An 18,198-nucleotide genomic window follows, 5' to 3' on the forward strand; every position below is an offset into this window, starting at 1 on the left:
TACATGGCTTCTTCCTCCATCTAGTGTTCGCTTCATAAAAACCTCAACCTCCTTCAGATCATTTACTCTACACTGGGAAAGTGACTCATATTCATGCAAAATTATTCTAATTCTACTACACTATACTATACTACACTACACTATACTATACTATACTAAATAATTAAATTATACTATACTACACTATACTATACTTCTTCTTCTTCTTCTTCTTCTTCTTCTTTCGGCTGCTCCGATTAGGGGGTCGCCACAGCGGATCATCCGTCTCCATACCACCCTGTCCTCTACATCTGCCTCTTTCACACCAACTACCTGCATGTCTTCCCTCTCCACATCCATGAACCTCCTCCTTGGCCTGAAGATGGTGGCTCCATCTTCAGCATTTTTCTACCAATATAATTCATGTCCCTTCTCTGCACATGTCCAAACCATCTCAATCTCGCCTCCCTCACCTTGTCACCAAAACGTCCTACATGTGCTGTCCCTCTAATAAACTCATTTCTAATCTTGTCCATCATCGTCACTTCCAACGAAAACCTTAACATCTTCAGCTCTGCTACCTCCAGCTCCACCTCCTGTCTTTTACTCAATGCCACTGTCTCTAATCCATACAACATCTCAGGTCTCACCACAGTCCTATAAACTTACCCTTTCATTCTTGCAGATACCCTTCTATCACAAATCACTCCTGTCACTCTTCTCCACCCACTCCACCCTGCCTGCACTCTTTTCTTTACTTCTCTAACACACTCTCCATTACTTTGCACTGTTGACCCCAGGTACCTGAACTCCTCCACCTTCTCCACCTCTTCTCCCTGCAACCGCATCACTCCACTGCCCTCCCTCTCATTCACACACATGTACTCTGTCTTACTCCTACTGACTTTCATTCCCCTTCTCTCCAGCGCATACCTCCACCTCGCCTCACCTCTTCTCAACCTGCTCTCTACTCTCACCACAAATCACAATATCATCTGCAAACATCATAGTCCAGGGAGACTCCTGTCTGACCTCGTCCGTCAACCTGTCCATCACCACTGCAAACAGGAAAGGGCTCAGGGCCGATCCTTGATGCAGTCCAACCTTCACCCTTAACCAGTCTGTCGTAACTTCTGCACACTTTACTGCCGTCACACTGTCCTCATACATGTCCTGCACCACCCTCACATACTTCTCTGACACACCTGACTTCCTCATACAATACCACAACTCCTCTCTCGGCACCCTGTCGTACGCTTTCTCTAAATCTACAAATACACAATGCAGCTCCTTCTGTCCTTCTCTATACTTCTCCATCAACATCCTCAAAGCAAATAAGGCATCTGTGGTGCTCTTCCTCGGCATGAAACCATACTGTTGCTCACAGATGATCACCTCTTCTCTTAGCCTGGCTTCCACTACTCTTTCCCATAACTTCATGGTGTGACTGATCAACTTAATTCCACTGTAGTTACTGCAGGTCTGCACATCTCCCTTATTCTTAAAGATCGGTACCAGCACACTCCTTCTCCATTCCTCAGGCATCCTCTCCCCTTCCAGAATCCTGTTAAACAATCTGGTTAAAAACTCCACTGCCATCTCTCCTAAACATCTCCACGCTTCTACCGGTATGTCATCTGGTCCAACCGACTTTCCACTCTTCATCCTCTTAATCGCTGCTCTCACTTCCTCCTTACTAATCCTATCTACATCCTGCTTCACCAACTCCACATCCTCCAACCTTCTCTCTCTCTGATTTTCCTCATTCATCAGCTGCTCAAAATACTCCCTCCATCTTCTCAACACACTCTCCTCACTAGTCAACACATTTCCCTCTCCATCCTTTATTGCTCTAACTTGCAGTACATCCTTCCCAGCTCGGTCCCTCTGCTTGGCCAATCGGTATAAATCCTTTTCTCCTTCCTTAGAGTCCAACCTCTTATACAGCTCCTCATATGCCTTTTCCTTGGCTTTCGCCACATCCCTTTTTACCTGCTGCCGCATCTCCTTGTACTCCTGCCTACTTTTCTCATCACTCTGTCGATCCCACTTCTGTTTAGCCAACCTCTTTCCCCTAATGCTCTCCTGCACTTCCTCATTCCACCACCACGTCTTCTTGTCTTGCTTTCTATTTCCAGATGTCACACCAAGTACTTTTCTAGCTGCCTCCCTCATCACTCCTGCAGTAGTTGCCCAATCATCCGGCACCTCTTCACCACCACCAAGCCCCTGTCTGACCTCTTCCCTGAACCTCACACTACACTCTTTCTCCTCCTTCTTCTTAAAATACATGTTCACCACTGCCATTTTCATCCTTTTAGCAAAATCTACCACCATCTGCCCTTCCACATTCCTCTCCTTAAAACCATACCTACCCATCACCTTCTCATCACCTCTGTTCCTTTCACCTACATGCCCATTAAAGTCTGCCCCAATCACCAATCGTTCTTTCCTAGGTACACCATCTACCACTTCATCTAATTCACTCCAGAATCTTTCCTTCTCCTCCATCTCACAGCCAACTTGTGGAGCATAGGCACTGATGACATTTATCATCATCCCTTCAACTTCCACCTTCACGATCATCACCCTATCAGAAACTCTTTTCACCTCCACTACACTCTTACTGTACTCTTCCTTCAGAATCACCCCTACACCATTTCTCTTCCCATCCACACCATGATAAAACAGTTTAAACCCACCTCCAATGTTCCTGGCCTTACTTCCTTTCCACTTGGTCTCCTGAACACACAGCACATCTACCTTTCTCCTCTCCATCATATCAGCTAACTCTCTCCCTTTACCCGTCATAGTACCAACATTTAAAGTACCAACCCGAACCTCCACTTCTCCTCCACTTCTCCTTTTCCTGCCGTCTCTGTAGACGTCTTCCTCCTCTCCTTCTCCTCCTTCGGCCAACAGTAGCCCAATTTCCACCGGTACCCTGTCGGCTAACGATACCTGTGGCGGTCGTTGTTAACCCGGGCCTCGACTGATCCGGTATGAAATTCTCATTTGTGATCCGCATATTTGATTTGGCACATGTTTTACGCTGGATGCCCTTCCTAACGCAACCCTCCCCATTTACCCGGGCTTGGGACCGGCACTAAGAGTGCACTGGCTTGTGCCCCCCTAATGGCTGGGTTATTACACTATACTATACTATACTATACTATACTATACTATACTATACTATACTAAATAATTAAATTATACTATACTATACTGTTCTATACTATACTAAATAATTAAATTATACTACACTATACTATACTATACTAAATAATTAAATTAGACTATACTATACTGTACTATACTAAATAATTAATTTATACTATACTATACTAAATAATTAAATTATACTATACTATACTGTACTATACTAAATAATTAAATTATACTATACTATACTGTACTATACTAAATAATTAAATTATACTATACTATACTGTTCTATACTATACTAAATAATTTAATTATACTACACTATACTATACTATACTATACTAAACAATTAAATTATACTATACTATTCTGTACTATACTAAATAATTAAATTATACTATACTATACTGTACTATACTAAATAATTAAATTATACTATACTATACTAAATAATTAAATTATACTATACTATTCTGTATTATACTAAATAATTAAATTATACTATACTATACTAAATAATTAAATTATACTATACTTTACTGTACTATACTAAATAATTAAATTATACTATACTATACTAAATAATTAAAATGTACTATACTATTTTGTACTATACTAAATAATTAAATTATACTATACTATACTGTACTATACTAAACAATTTAATTATACTATACTATACTAAATAATTAAATTATACTATACTATACTGTACTATACTAAATAATTAAATTATACTATACTATACTAAATAATTAAATTATACTATACTATTCTGTACTATACTAAATAATTAAATTATACTATACTATACTGTACTATACTAAATAATTAAATTATACTATACTATACTAAATAATTAAATTATACTATACTATACTGTACTATACTAAATAATTAAATTATACTATACTATTCTGTACTATACTAAATAATCAAATTATACTATACTATACTGTACTATACTAAATAATTAAATTATACTATACTATACTATACTAAATAATTAAATTATACTATACTATACTAAATAATTAAATTATACTATACTATTCTGTACTATACTAAATAATTAAATTATACTATACTATACTGTACTATACTAAATAATTAAATTATACTATACTATACTATACTAAATAATTAAATTATACTATACTATACTGTACTAAATAATTAAATTATACTATACTATACTGTACTGTACTAAATAATTAAATTATACTATACTATACTAAATAATTAAATTGTACTATACTATACTGTACTATACAAAATAATTAAATTATACTATACTATACTATACTAAATAATTAAATTATACTATACTATACTGTACTAAATAATTAAATTATACTATACTATACTGTACTGTACTAAATAATTAAATTATACTATACTATACTAAATAATTAAATTATACTATACTATACTGTACTATACTAAATAATTAAATTATACTATACTATACTATACTAAATAATTAAATTATACTATACTATACTGTACTAAATAATTAAATTATACTATACTATACTGTACTGTACTAAATAATTAAATTATACTATACTATACTAAATAATTAAATTATACTATACTATACTGTACTATACTAAATAATTAAATTATACTATACTATACTGTACTATACTAAATAATTAAATTATACTATACTGTACTATACTAAATAATTAAATTATACTATACTATACTAGATAATTAAATTATACTATACTATTTTGTACTATACTTAATAATTAAATTATACTATACTATACTATACTGTACTATACTAAATAATTAAATTATACTATACTATACTAAATAATTAAATTATACTATACTATTCTGTACTATACTAAATAATTAAATTATACTATACTATACTAAATAATTAAATTATACTATACTATTCTGTACTATACTAAATAATTAAATTATACTATACTATACTAAATAATTAAATTATACTATACTATTCTGTACTATACTAAATAATTAAATTATACTATACTATACTAAATAATTAAATTATACTATACTATTCTGTACTATACTAAATAATGAAATTATACTATACTATTCTGTACTATACTAAATAATTAAATTATACTATACTATACTGTACTATACTAAATAATTAAATTATACTATACTATACTAAATAATTAAATTATACTATACTATACTGTACTAAATAATTAAATTATACTATACTGTACTATACTAAATAATTAAATTATACTATACTATACTAAATAATTAAATTATACTATACTATACTGTACTATACTAAATAATTTAATTATACTATACTATTCTGTACTATACTAAATAATCAAATTATACTATACTATACTATACTATACTAAATAATTAAATTATACTATACTATACTAAATAATTAAATTATACTATACTATTCTGTACTATACTAAATAATTAAATTATACTATACTATACTGTACTATACTAAATAATTAAATTATACTATACTATACTGTACTAAATAATTAAATTATACTATACTATACTGTACTATACTAAATAATTAAATTATACTATACTATACTAAATAATTTAATTATACTATACTATTCTGTACTATACTAAATAATTAAATTATACTATACTATACTGTACTATACTAAATAATTAAATTATACTATACTATACTAAATAATTAAATTATACTATACTATACTGTACTAAATAATTAAATTATACTATACTGTACTATACTAAATAATTAAATTATACTATACTATACTAAATAATTAAATTATACTATACTATTCTGTACTATACTAAATAATTAAATTATACTATACTATACTGTACTATACTAAATAATTAAATTATACTATACTATACTAAATAATTAAATTATACTATACTATTCTGTACTATACTAAATAATTAAATTATACTATACTATACTAAATAATTAAATTATACTATACTATTCTGTACTATACTAAATAATTAAATTATACTATACTATTCTGTACTATACTAAATAATTAAATTATACTATACTATTCTGTACTATACTAAATAATTAAATTATACTATACTATACTAAATAATTAAATTATACTATACTATACTGTACTATACTAAATAATTAAATTATACTATACTATACTAAATAATTAAATTATACTATACTATTCTGTACTATACTAAATAATTAAATTATACTATACTATACTAAATAATTAAATTATACTATACTATTCTGTACTATACTAAATAATTAAATTATACTATACTATACTGTACTATACTAAATAATTAAATTATACTATACTATACTGTACTAAATAATTAAATTATACTATACTATACTGTACTATACTAAATAATTAAATTATACTATACTATACTAAATAATTTAATTATACTATACTATTCTGTACTATACTAAATAATTAAATTATACTATACTATACTGTACTATACTAAATAATTAAATTATACTATACTATACTAAATAATTAAATTATACTATACTATACTGTACTAAATAATTAAATTATACTATACTGTACTATACTAAATAATTAAATTATACTATACTATACTAAATAATTAAATTATACTATACTATACTGTACTATACTAAATAATTAAATTATACTATACTATTCTGTACTATACTAAATAATCAAATTATACTATACTATACTATACTATACTAAATAATTAAATTATACTATACTATACTAAATAATTAAATTATACTATACTATTCTGTACTATACTAAATAATTAAATTATACTATACTATACTGTACTATACTAAATAATTAAATTATACTATACTATACTGTACTAAATAATTAAATTATACTATACTATACTGTACTATACTAAATAATTAAATTATACTATACTATACTAAATAATTTAATTATACTATACTATTCTGTACTATACTAAATAATTAAATTATACTATACTATACTGTACTATACTAAATAATTAAATTATACTATACTATACTAAATAATTAAATTATACTATACTATACTGTACTAAATAATTAAATTATACTATACTGTACTATACTAAATAATTAAATTATACTATACTATACTAAATAATTAAATTATACTATACTATTCTGTACTATACTAAATAATTAAATTATACTATACTATACTGTACTATACTAAATAATTAAATTATACTATACTATACTAAATAATTAAATTATACTATACTATTCTGTACTATACTAAATAATTAAATTATACTATACTATACTAAATAATTAAATTATACTATACTATTCTGTACTATACTAAATAATTAAATTATACTATACTATACTAAATAATTAAATTATACTATACTATTCTGTACTATACTAAATAATTAAATTATACTATACTATTCTGTACTATACTAAATAATTAAATTATACTATACTATACTAAATAATTAAATTATACTATACTATACTGTACTATACTAAATAATTAAATTATACTATACTATACTAAATAATTAAATTATACTATACTATTCTGTACTATACTAAATAATTAAATTATACTATACTATACTAAATAATTAAATTATACTATACTATTCTGTACTATACTAAATAATTAAATTATACTATACTATACTAAATAATTAAATTATACTATACTATTCTGTACTATACTAAATAATGAAATTATACTATACTATTCTGTACTATACTAAATAATTAAATTATACTATACTATACCGTACTAAATAATTAAATTATACTATACTGTACTATACTAAATAATTAAATTATACTATACTATACTAAATAATTAAACTATACTATACTATTCTGTACTATACTAAATAATTAAATTATACTATACTATACTGTACTATACTAAATAATTAAATTATACTATACTATACTAAATAATTAAATTATACTATACTATACTGTACTATACTAAATAATTAAATTATACTATACTATTCTGTACTATACTAAATAATTAAATTATACTATACTAAATAATTAAATTATACTATACTATTCTGTACTATACTAAATAATTAAATTATACTATACTATTCTGTACTATACTAAATAATTAAATTATACTATACTATTCTGTACTATACTAAATAATTAAATTATACTATACTATACTAAATAATTAAATTATACTATACTATACTGTACTATACTAAATAATTAAATTATACTATACTATACTAAATAATTGAATTATACTATACTATACTGTACTATACTAAATAATTAAATTATACTATACTATACTAAATAATTAAATTATACTATACTATTCTGTACTATACTAAATAATTAAATTATACTATACTATACTGTACTATACTAAATAATTAAATTATACTATACTATACTAAATAATTAAATTATACTATACTATACTGTACTATACTAAATAATTAAATTATACTATACTATTCTGTACTATACTAAATAATCAAATTATACTATACTATACTATACTATACTAAATAATTAAATTATACTATACTATACTAAATAATTAAATTATACTATACTATTCTGTACTATACTAAATAATTAAATTATACTATACTATACTGTACTATACTAAATAATTAAATTATACTATACTATACTGTACTAAATAATTAAATTATACTATACTATACTGTACTATACTAAATAATTAAATTATACTATACTATACTAAATAATTTAATTATACTATACTATTCTGTACTATACTAAATAATTAAATTATACTATACTATACTGTACTATACTAAATAATTAAATTATACTATACTATACTAAATAATTAAATTATACTATACTATACTGTACTATACTAAATAATTAAATTATACTATACTATTCTGTACTATACTAAATAATTAAATTATACTATACTATACTGTACTAAATAATTAAATTATACTATACTGTACTATACTAAATAATTAAATTATACTATACTATACTAAATAATTAAATTATACTATACTATTCTGTACTATACTAAATAATTAAATTATACTATACTATACTGTACTATACTAAATAATTAAATGATACTATACTATACTAAATAATTAAATGATACTATACTATTCTGTACTATACTAAATAATTAAATTATACTATACTATACTAAATAATTAAATTATACTATACTATTCTGTACTATACTAAATAATTAAATTATACTATACTATACTAAATAATTAAATTATACTATACTATTCTGTACTATACTAAATAATTAAATTATACTATACTATTCTGTACTATACTAAATAATTAAATTATACTATACTATACTAAATAATTAAATTATACTATACTATACTGTACTATACTAAATAATTAAATGATACTATACTATACTAAATATTTAAATTATACTATACTATTCTGTACTATACTAAATAATTAAATTATACTATACTATACTGTACTATACTAAATAATTAAATTATACTATACTATACTATACTAAATAATTAAATTATACTATACTATACTGTACTCAAGTCAAGTCAAGTCAAGTCAAGTTTATTTGTATAGCGCTTTTCACAACAGACATTGTCTCAAAGCAGCTTTACAGAAAACAACAGTGAAGGTGAATGGTGTGCATTTGTCCCTGATGAGCAGCCGTGGCAACAGTGGCAAGGAAAAACTCCCTTAGATGATATGAGGAAGAAACCTTGAGAGGAACCAGACTCAAAGGGGAACCCATCCTCATATGGGTGACATCAAGAGTTTGGTCATAAATCTTTCAACAATACAGAACAATTTGTGATCATCATAGATCCAGCATCAGCTTCTCCATGCCAGGGCCTTTAAACACTCGGCATCTACTTCTCCATGATCATCCATAGGTCCATAATCTTCACGAGGTGGGACGTGACTGGAGCTGGCCAAACCTCAGGATGCCTCGGGATGGGGAGAGAAAGAGAAGCAGTGGAGAGGAATTAGCGTAGCTGCTGTTCATGATATTAACAGCACAAGTTGATAATGTGCATGTGATCATATATTCTGGAGCACAAGGTTATGATGTGATGTGTGTGATGTGTGTTATGTGTAGGCTTTGCTAAAAAGATATGTTTTTAATCTACACTTAAACTGGGAGAGTGTATCTGAACCCGGAACACTGTCAGGAAGACTATTCCAGAGTTTAGGAGCTAAATGTGAAAATGCTCTACCACCTTTAGTGGACTTTGCTATTCTAGGAACTACTAGAAGCCCAGAGTTTTGAGATCTCAGGGAGCGTGGCGGATTGTAGCGTGTTAAAAGACTGGATAGATACATGGGAGCCAAACCATTTAGTGCTTTATAAGTGAGTAGCAGTAGTTTGTAGTCTATTTGAAACTTAACAGGAAGCCAATGTAGGGACGATAAGATTGGGGTTATATGATCGTATTTTCTTGACCTAGTAAGAACTCTTGCTGCGGCATTCTGAACTATACTAAATAATTAAATTATACTATACTATACTAAATAATTAAATTATACTATACTATACTATACTATACTATACTATACTATACTATACTATACTAAATAATTAAATTATACTATACTATACTATACTATACTATACTAAATAATTAAATTATACTATACTATACTATACTATACTATACTAAATAATTAAATTATACTACACTATACTGTACTATACTAAATAATTAAATTATACTATACTATACTATACTATGCTAAATAATTAAATTATACTATACTACACTATACTATACTATACTAAATAATTAAATTATACTATACTGTACTATACTAAATAATTAAATTATACTACACTATACTGTACTATACTAAATAATTTAATTATACTATACTATACTAAATAATTCAATTATACTATACTATACTGTACTATACTAAATAATTAAATTATACTATACTATACTAAATAATTCAATTATACTATACTATACTATACTATACTATACTAAATAATTAAATTATACTATACTATACTGTACTATACTAAATAATTAAATTATACTATACTATACTAAATAATTAAATTATACTATACTATACTGTACTATACTAAATAATTAAATTATACTATACTATACTATACTAAATAATTAAATTATACTATACTATAGTATAGTATAGTATAGTATAGTATAGTATACTATACTATACTATACTATACTATACTAAATAATTAAATTATACTACACTATACTGTACTATACTAAATAATTAAATTATACTACACTATACTATACTATACTATACTATACTATACTAAATAATTAAATTATACCATACTACACTATACTATACTATACTATACTATACTAAATATTTAAATTATACTATACTATACTGTACTATACTAAATAATTAAATTATACTACACTATACTGTACTATACTAAATAATTAAATTATACTATACTATACTAAATAATTAAATTATACTATACTATACTGTACTATACTAAATAATTAAATTATACTATACTATACTAAATAATTAAATGATACTATACTATTCTGTACTATACTAAATAATTAAATTATACTACACTATACTGTACTATACTAAATAATTAAATTATACTATACTATACTATACTATACTAAATAATTAAATTATACTATACTACACTACACTATACTATACTATACTATACTATACTATACTATACTATACTATACTAAATAATTAAATTATACTATACTACACTATACTATACTATACTAAATAATTAAATTATACTACACTATACTGTACTATACTAAATAATTAAATTATTCTATACTATACTAAATAATTAAATTATACTATACTATACTGTACTATACTAAATAATTAAATTATACTATACTATACTGTACTATACTAAATAATTAAATTATACTATACTAAATAATTAAATTATACTATACTATACTGTACTATACTAAATAATTAAATTATACTATACTATACTGTACTATACTAAATAATTAAATTATACTATACTATACTAAATAATTAAATTATACTATACTATACTATACTATACTATACTATACTATACTATACTAAATAATTAAATTATACTATACTATACTATACTATACTATACTATACTATACTATACTAAATAATAAAATTATACTACACTATACTGTACTATACTAAATAATTAAATTATACTATACTATACTATACTATACTAAATAATTAAATTATACTATACTACACTATACTATACTAAATAATTAAATTATACTATACTATACTATACTAAATAATTAAATTATACTACACTATACTGTACTATACTAAATAATTGATTTATACTATACTATACTATACTATACTAAATAATTAAATTGTACTATACTATACTATACTATACTATACTATACTATACTAAATAATTAAATTATACTACACTATACTGTACTATACTAAATAATTGATTTATACTATACTATACTATACTATACTAAATAATTAAATTATACTATACTATACTATACTATACTATACTATACTATACTATACTATACTATACTAAATAATTAAATTATACTACACTATACTGTACTATACTAAATAATTAAATTATACTATACTATACTATACTATACTATACTAAATAATTAAATTATACTATACTATACTATACTATACTAAATAATTAAATTATACTATACTATACTATACTAAATAATTAAATTATACTACACTATACTGTACTATACTAAATAATTGATTTATACTATACTATACTATACTATACTAAATAATTAAATTATACTATACTATACTATACTATACTATACTATACTATACTAAATAATTAAATTATACTACACTATACTGTACTATACTAAATAATTAAATTATACTATACTACACTATACTATACTATACTATACTATACTATACTATACTATACTAAATAACTAAATTATACTATACTACACTATACTATACTATACTAAATAATTAAATTATACTACACTATACTGTACTATACTAAATAATTAAATTATACTATACTATACTAAATAATTAAATTATACTCTACTCTACTGTAGTATACTAAATAATTAAATTATACTATACTATACTATACTATACTAAATAATTAAATTATACTATACTATACTGTACTATACTAAATAATTAAATTATACTATACTAAATAATTAAATTATACTATACTATACTATACTATACTATACTAAATAATTAAATTATACTATACTATACTATACTATACTATACTATACTATACTATACTATACTATACTAAATAATTAAATTATACTACACTATACTGTACTATACTAAATAATTAAATTATACTATACTATACTATACTATACTAAATAATTAAATTATACTATACTATACTAAATAATTAAATTATACTATACTATACTATACTATACTATACTATACTATACTATACTATACTAAATAATTAAATTATACTACACTATACTGTACTATACTAAATAATTAAATTATACTATACTATACTATACTATACTATACTATACTATACTATACTAAATAATTAAATTATACTATACTACACTATACTATACTATACTAAATAATTAAATTATTCTACACTATACTGTACTATACTAAATAATTAAATTATACTATACTATACTGTACTATACTAAATAATTAAATTTTACTATACTATACTGTATTATACTAAATAATTAAATTATACTATACTATACTGTACTATACTAAATAATTAAATTATACTATACTATACTATACTTTACTATACTTAATAATTATATTATACTATACTATACTGTACTATACTATACTAAATAATTCAATTATACTATACTATACTATACTAAAAAATTTAATTATACTATACTATACTGTACTATACTAAATAATTAAATTATACTATACTATACCATACTGTACTCTAATATACTACAAGATTATATTATAATATACTACACTAAATATTACTATACTACACTATATTAAATTATACTATACTGTACTATACTATACTCCACTATATTGTATTACACTATACTACACTAAATGATACTATGCTATACTATAACATACTATATAAATATATACTATTCTAAACTACACTACATTATACTATATTATACTATACTACACAAAATATTACTATACTGTACAACACTACTAAATTATACTATACTGTACTAAATTATTAATTAATACTATATTATACTGTACTGTACTCTAATATAATACACAATTAAATTATAATATACTGTACTAGAAGAAATCATTAAATTATACTATACTACTCTATACTATACTGTACTATACTACACGATTAAATAATACTATACTATACTGTACTATACTCACTATACTATATTAAATATTACTATACTACACTATATTAAATTATACTATACTACATTATTTTGTATTAAACTATACTATACTAAATGATACTATGCTATACTATAACATACTATATTAAATTATACTATTCTAAACACTACACTATATTATACTATACTACACTAAAAATTACTATACTGTACAACACTATACTAAATTATACTATACTACACTATATTAAATTATACTATATATTGTATTATACTATACTATACTATACTATACTATACTATACTATACTATACTATACTATGATGTACTGTACAATTTTATGCAAACGTTTAGGCAGGTGTGGAGAAATGCTGTAAAGTAAGAATGCTTTCAAAAATTATTCTGATTGTTTATTATTTTCTAAGCAAACAGATGAAAAATCTCAATCAAATCAATATTTGGTTTGACCAGTTTTAACTTCAAACCAGCATCAATTCTTACACATGCACACAGTCTGGGATTTTGTGGGATCAGAGTCAGGTGCTAATGATTATCAGTTTGATTTGTAGGTTGAAACAGAGTCATTAAGTAAAATAGAAACAGCTGTGTAGGAGCTTCAAACTGGGTGAGGAACAGCCAAAAAACTGCTACTAAGGTGAGGGTGTGGAAGACAGTTTCATGTCACAGGTCCTACACCATGGCAAGACTGAGCACAGCAACAAGACAAAAGGTAGTTCTACTGCATCAGCAAGGTCTCTACCAGGCCAAGATTTCAAAGCAGACTGGAGATTCAAGATGTGCTCTTCAGGCTCTTTTGAATGTTCAGGCACTATTGAGGAGCATAGATGTAGTGGTTAAAAGATACATCATTCTTACCTTCCTTCAACATCAGATGTCCAGCAGTGCCATCAACAAAGAACTGGTGGAAACCATTGGGACCCAGATACACCGTTTCACTGTCTGGAGAAGCCTGACTTTTTTGGAAGAGATGCAGGCAAAAAGCCAAACCTCCAACATGGAAACAAGGCTAAGCAACTCAAATATGCACAAAAACAGGAACTGGGGGCAGACAAATGGCAGCAGGGGCTCTGGACTGACGAGTCAAAACCTGAAATCTTTGTAGCAGGCAAGATGTTTCACATCATAATAAATGTCTGCAGGCACAAGTGAAGAATGGTGGAGTTTTCCTGCAAGTTCAGGGCTGCATTTCTGTAAAGATTTTATGTAAACATTTCTGAGTTGGAGATGTTCAGAAGAATAAGGAGTCCTGGAAGTAATGGCCTTCATAAAACCCTGCTCTTAAGAGCATCGAGTCTGTCTGGGATTACATGAAGAGCCTGAAGGATTTGAGGAGCCAACATCCACCAAAGATCTGAGGTTAGTTCTGCAAGATGTTTTTAACAACCTACCTGCTGGGTTCCTTTAAAAAACTGATTGTGCAGGTGTAGCTAGTAGATAGAATTGATGCGGTTTTGCAGGTAAAGGGTGCTCATACCAAATATTGATTTAATTTGGATTTTTTGTTCATTTAGTTTCCATTTTGGAAACTAATGACAAACTATAAACTATTCAAAGGTTTATTTTTTTAATGCATTCTTAGTTTACAGCATTTTTTCACAAGCGCCTAAGAATATTGGACAGTACCGTGCTACAATGTACTACAATATAACATACAACGATATGCTGTACTGTACTATACTGAACTACACTATACTGTACTATACGACACTATACAGTACTACACTATACCGTACTGTACTACACTATACCGTACTGTACTACACTATACCGTACTACACTATACTGTACTATACTATACAGTACTACACTGTACTGTACTATACTGTACTGTACTATACTGAAACTACACTATACTGTACTGTACTATACTGTAATACACTATACAGTACTATACTATACTACAAAATACTGTACTATACTGAACTACACTCTACTGTACTATACTATACTGAACTACACTACACTATACTACACTACACTATACAGTACTGTACTATACTGTACAACACTATACTGTACTACACTGCACTATACTATACTACACTATACCATACTGTACTATACTGAACTATACTGTACTATACTATACTGAACTACACTATACTGTACTACGCTATACAGCACTACACTATATTATACTGTACTAAACTATACAATACTGTACTATATGGCACCACACTATACAGTACTATACTATAATGTACTAAACTACACTATACTCAACTATACTACTCTATACTGTACTGTACTATACTACACTGAGCTGTATTACACTATACAGTACTACACTATACTTTACTATACCACTCTATACTGTACTATACTACACTGAACTGTATTACACTATACAGTACTACACTATACTTTACTATACTACTCTATACTGTACTATACTACACTGAGCTGTATTACACTATACAGTACTACACTATACTTTACTATACTACTCTATACTGTACTATACTACACTGAGCTGTATTACACTATACAGTACTACACTATACTTTACTATACTACTCTATACTGTACTATACTACACTGAACTGTATTACACTATACTGTACTACACTATACAGTACTATACTACTGTACTGTACAACACTGTACTACACTATACAGTACTATACTACACTGTACTGTACTACACTATACTACACTGTACTACACTATACAGTACTATACTACACTGTACTGTACTACACTATACTACACTGTACTACACTATACAGTACTATACTACACTATACTACACTGTACTACACTATACAGCACTACACTATACAATACTATACTGTACTACACAACAGTACTACACTATACTACACTATACTATACAGTACTACACTATACTACATTATACTGTACTATAATACACTGTACATTATACATGTTTAGACAAAATAACAGACTGCTGGGTACAAATTTACAACCAAATTTAAAATCTTTTTTTATTATTATTACTTATATTTGTATTTTGTCTCAGAAACCATAAAAGACTCCACACTTTTCCCAGGTACTGTTTATGGGATAACATTTAACTTACTAATAAGTGAAAAAATGAATATGGTTAATAATAATAATAACAGAGGTGGAAAGAATAATAAAATATCCTATTCAAGTAAAAGTTACTGTTAATTCAATTAAATTTTACTCAAGTACAAGTAGAATGAGCAGTCTAAAAATCTACTCAAGTAAAAGTCAAACGTAGCTCATTGTAAATTTACTTTTACTTTTTTTTAATAGGACAAGTGGATATAAACCTCAAACTAGTTGATTTTAGTTGAAGAGACACACACACACACACACGAAAGTGCAGCAACAACAACACAATCCACTACAGTCCATGATTTAAGTGTCATGTGAGTTATGCACATTTATAATATTAAAAGTAAATTTTCGTTTCAAAGGCATTTCGCTTTCGGCTGGTCTGCATCGCTGCCGTCCGTCTCGTCCGTCTCCATCTTTCTTTCTTGTGAGTTTAGGGTTTGTTCTCCATCCATCAATCGATGCAGTAGTTTCCAGGGTGCGATTTATTGATTTTTTTCCTTCTTGCATTATTTGTATTTATTTTTTATACTCAGTAACCGGATATGATTTCAAATGTAGTGAACTGCAATCCTTCAAACAAAACATACTTAAGTATAAAATTACAGATTTCAAAAAACCTACTTCAAAAAGTAGAAATA

General features: G+C 25.8%; 1 protein-coding gene across 1 annotated transcript in view; it reads left to right on the top strand.

The window, feature by feature from the left end:
• Positions 1 to 18,198, top strand: part of LOC310730257 (T-cell surface glycoprotein CD3 gamma chain) — a 383,983-nt gene that overhangs the window by 89,697 nt on the left and 276,088 nt on the right. The window lies entirely within an intron of this gene.

This window comes from Silurus aristotelis, assembly GCF_946808225.1.
Source record: "Silurus aristotelis genome assembly, chromosome: 8".
In the NCBI taxonomy this organism is placed as follows: domain Eukaryota; kingdom Metazoa; phylum Chordata; class Actinopteri; order Siluriformes; family Siluridae; genus Silurus; species Silurus aristotelis.